Below are 5,035 nucleotides of genomic sequence, written 5' to 3' on the forward strand. Positions count from 1 at the left end.
GGAACATTAGTACTTTTAAAACTGATGCTACATTACATTACATTATCTTATGTTTCTGTACGCCCGGTTTCGGGCATAACTACTATTATTTTTAGCATGTATGGTTACTTTTAGAATAAATCACTACAAGAAAAACGGCCTTATAGGACCACCATAAAGGTCCTATTATGTACTCTAATAGGACCTTTTGGCTTATAGGACCACTAACGACTTGGTCCTCCCACAGTGGCGTCCTATTAGCCTAAGAAGGGTCCTAACAACATTTTAGGACCTTATTAGAAAACGGTTTTAAAAAATGTATTAGAACCCTTACGAAAGGTCCCATGAACATATTAGGACCTTATTCTAGGGTCGTATAATACGACATCTAATATTTCAAAATATATAAGTACTTTATAAAAGGGTCATAAAAAACGTATGAGGATCTTTAAAAAGGGTTCTAATAGCTGAAAAAAGTTTATGAAATCCACTAATAAGGGTCCTATAATATCATTAAGGACGCATAAGAAGGGTCTCAAGAACCATGTTAGGACCTTATTATAGGGTCATATAATGGGACTTCTAATATTTTAAAACATATAAGAACTTTATTTAAGGGTCCTAAAAAACATATCAGGATCTTTAAAAAGGGTCCTAATAAGTTTATGAAACTCATGAATAAGGATCCTATAATATTATTAAGGACCACACAAATAGGGTCCTAAAATAAGTTTTTGAAACCCATGAATAGGGTCTTATAAAATAATTAAGGACCGGACGAATAGAGTCCTAAATACTATATTGCGACCTTTCAATAGGGTCCTAAAACATACAAAAAAAGGTCCTAAAAACACATGTTAGGACTGTTAATGAAGGTCCTAATATTCTAACCAAGATAATGATACCCTTTTTAGAGTCCTATAATATAATTATTTACAATATAAATGGGTCCTAAAACATATATTAGGATCCATTAAAAAGGTCCTAATATCTCAACATATATATATATATACAATTTTTGGAAATAAAAAATGAACATGTAACTAATGAATTTTATTAAACATCAATAAGAAAATAAATACATAATTATGTTTCAAATTGTTCTAAACATCAATAAGTTACAAGATATATTATCCACCATAAAAGTAAGGTTACATTTGACAAGTAATAAAAAGCATCAAAATCATGAAACGAAAGTCTCGGGTCATCGTGCAATCTTCTCAATCCAAAAGCTCCCAAAGTCACCGAGTGAGTTGGTGAGAATGGATATCCATATACATGACACATTATCTACAATTTAAACTTAAAGTAAGTATACAAGGTATATTAGCCAGAAAGTAAACATAACATCTAAACATCCAGTCTTTTTTAAGTAGAACCAAACTTGAAAAAAAAAAAGGTTAAAAAAGGTTGACCTTGTGATAATGAACATGAACTTACTCGTATATTACTCCTATATCGACTTACTATATACATTAAAGTATATTAATGTATATAGTAAGTAAAACACCTGTACAAAATGTCAGAAGTCACAATCTGATGATCAAATGCAAATATGGGTCATATGTGATAGTGTATGCACACATACAAATAGAACATATACCTGCTCAATTAGTAACACATACATACATAAGGCTAGAGACAGATAGCATAAGGTGAAAAATAAAACAAAAAAGAATAGAGTACAATGCACAATGCAAAGTAAATAGTGGTTGTATTGGGACTGAAATATATTAAAACATACCTGCATACACGAAGAAATAGATCATTTCCTGAAATTACGTAACGCAACAGAGGTATTTGGTCAGAAAATATATTGTTAACTAACCACGGCCTGCTGCAAACCACTGCCACTGCATTCTGAACATCATAATACTCCAAATGACATTGGTTTGTTTGACGTCTTGTCCACCTAGTAGATAAATGTGGAGCAGTTGTTACATTAGAAATAACATTCGTTGTGCCTAAAAAATGACATCACAACATGAGTGACAGATAAACCTGTAGGTACATAAACCAAAAATAAATCTAAACAATAGGCAATTCGAAATACCTTCGGAAGTGGCCGTTGTTAATAGGCTCATTAAACAAAACTGAAATGAACTGCAGACCGGACGACGACTGCATTGTAAGACGATCAACATTCATAACTATGGTATTCAATACATCAGAGTAGAACTAAGACATAACTAAATAAAACATATAAACAACGAAATACAACCAATATAATAACCTGGAAGATGCAGCAAAATCTACATTCGAAAATAGCCGACAAAAGTGGAAACCAAAGTAGGCAAATCGACATCACTCGCACCCGTTCCAACAGTGGAGGTTATCTGAGCATTAGGGAAAACGGCAGGATGATCAGACAATTGGCCAAACGACATGCCCAACATGACAACAGGAAAGTCGCCATCAGCGGAACACCTCTTTGATGCTTTATACTTGCCATTAAACTAATATAGCGTAACTAAAACAGTTGCGACTGTTACTACAAGTGCAAACAATCAGCAAAATATGACACTAAGTATTAAAAAAAATCTAAATCGCCTATATGATTATCTGCCAAACATGAATACAATATACAAATAAGTAAATGCATATCAAATCAACCTGACCCATTTCTAACAGCACAAAAATCACCCATTTGATAGAAACTCATTTATGTTACCCAAGTCACCCATTTTGCCACCTCTAATAGAAACACATAAAAGTAAATGGAAGTATAGAACAAGAATATACTAAAATTCAAAAGTAAATTTTAGATACCGGTAGTAACAGGCTTTGAACTAATTTATTCAATAACATCAGTCGGTCCATGCTTCGGTTTAAATGAAGATGACGATTAACAGGTGAAGACTTATTATGATTAATATCTAACTTCTTTGTAATCGATTGACTTAAAAGGTTGATGCATTTCAATACCCTTCAGATTCTTTTACTTATTCAATCATTTAAATTGTTCCCTTTTTTTTTTTTCATGATTTAGTCTAACCCGTTTTGACCAGTTAAAAACCCAATTCAAACCATCAAATCATTTAAGGTAAAAGAGAACAACTTTTGAAACCACCCTCAGCTGTTCTCTTCTTATATAGAGCTGTATAGCCATGTTTTTCCAACTCTAGGCAAAAAAATCATCAAAATGGTCATTTAAAACCTGAAAAGAATTCAATACATTTTTTTTCAAAAATCTCTAACCAAATGATATGAAATGGATGATGAGTGAAATGAACTTACAAGTTAACTGAAAGTCATCTTTAATATCATCAGTCGCTGGTGCAATGAACGAATTTGCCCGTGAATCGTCTAAAATCAGTGTCCAGGGTTCTTCTACATTCATTTAGAAGCTGTACAACATCACTAATCTCATTAATTGAAGATAAATGAAAAATGAATTTCTGTATACTTATAAGACTATCAGTCTCTCGTTTTACATCTACCACATTTCATCACTTTTCGCAAATTTGAGTATTGTTGTTTTGTATTACTCCTATCTTATTTTGATGGCAAGAGGCCCTACAGTGATGGGCCTGAAGGTGTAAGCCTGTAATGATGGGTTGAAAGTGATTTAAAGTTCTCTATTATATAACGTACTTATAAACTTGTTAAAATAAAAAAGTGTGACAATTGGCTCAGAGCAACCTTAATTTGACTCTAGACCTGGGATTCCAGTTTCACTACACAAAATCTGTTTCACCTAAAAATCCACATAAACACAACCTTAAATCTACATGGTACTAGAACTTGAGCAAAGATATTTTCCCATAGACTGCCACCTTTAACCAATACCAAGTATGCAAATACAAATTACACTTATTTAAAGGCATTGGTTATCAGAATAAGAAAAGAGTCTTTCTGCACAAAATACCGCCTCTTTTATGGTCACGTTTTAAGAAGGCAGTATCAAACATTTTTTGAATCATTGATATTGAAAAATCGAATATATTTAAAAAAAATACAATAACAAGTAATCACGAGATTCATACCTTTACGAGGCTCGCTCTGAAGTCCAGCCATTTTCTTTTCCTATCCTTATATAAACTATCTCCAAAAGTGAACCCAATAAGAAAGGATTCGTGATTGTATATTATAAATCGGAATATGAATTGATACTTCTTCTTGATTGAGATTTTGGCAGCAGAATGACGGTAATGGAGATTAGGGTTAGGTTACTTTTGAATTGATTTTAGACCGTAAACGTGGATGGAAGTGGAAAAAGTTGAAAGTGATTTAGGAAGGAATTAGTCTTTTTTAGTTTTTACTCAAAAAATTGAAAGAAAAAAAACAAGGCGGTCAGCCCGCCCAAATCATAAAATTTAAGATAAATTGATTAGGATAATATCGGATCGGGTTTGGACCGGTTTTAGGTAATTTCATATTCAAATCCAACTAATAATCATGTAACCTGGATTCATATTCGTCGGGTCCACAATTACTTACTAACTGTCGGGTTAATTATGGGGTTTCTTTATTAGTAAATGGGCATCCCCGTTTACTTACTACTCCCTCCCATATTAATAGTCCAAAGACAAAAAACACACAGTTTAGGAAAATGTCAGTACTATCTGTTTACTTTTCAGTTTTACCCTTGCATTTTCTTTCTCCTTTAATCATATTCACATACATTGTGGGAATAATAGAACTTAAGCTTATTATTCTTTTCTATTTATGAAATTGGACTATTAATTTGGGGCATCTCAAAATGGAATACTAGACTATTAATATGGGACGGAGGGAGTAATTCTCAGGTTACCGAATTTTTCACGGGTATTGAATTGCTCCGTTGTTAGTCATTCTCATACACCATTCTTCTATTTAAAATTTGTTTCAACACTGCTATTAATATGAGTAATAAATCTAAATGACTATATATAAATATAAATATAAATATCGAAAAATAGTACAATAGCACAATGTAGCTTATATAATAATTATTATTAAGTTTATTATTTTTATTAAATAATTTAAATTTTGGTCGGATATACGGGCCGGTATGCGGTTTTGTATCTAAACCTATCCCCATACTCGAACCCGCATAAAAATCATCCTCATACCC

General features: G+C 32.4%; 1 long non-coding RNA gene across 3 annotated transcripts; it reads right to left on the minus strand.

Moving 5' to 3' along the window:
* Positions 1–1,075: 1,075 nt before the first annotated feature.
* Positions 1,076–4,174, minus strand: LOC139893208 (uncharacterized). Of its 3 annotated transcripts, none has more exons than XR_011774401.1 (4): positions 3,966–4,174; positions 3,217–3,326; positions 2,213–2,315; positions 1,076–2,100 (listed from the first exon to the last, which is right to left on the minus strand). It is a non-coding gene; the product is annotated as an uncharacterized lncRNA (long non-coding RNA). The 3 variants fall into 3 exon arrangements; XR_011774402.1 differs by having other exon boundaries at positions 1,076–1,891; positions 2,033–2,100; positions 2,213–3,326; XR_011774400.1 differs by having other exon boundaries at positions 2,213–3,326.
* Between the last annotated feature and the right edge of the window lie 861 nt (positions 4,175–5,035).

The sequence above is a fragment of the Rutidosis leptorrhynchoides genome, chromosome 2, assembly GCF_046630445.1.
Source record: "Rutidosis leptorrhynchoides isolate AG116_Rl617_1_P2 chromosome 2, CSIRO_AGI_Rlap_v1, whole genome shotgun sequence".
In the NCBI taxonomy this organism is placed as follows: Eukaryota; Viridiplantae; Streptophyta; class Magnoliopsida; order Asterales; family Asteraceae; genus Rutidosis; species Rutidosis leptorrhynchoides.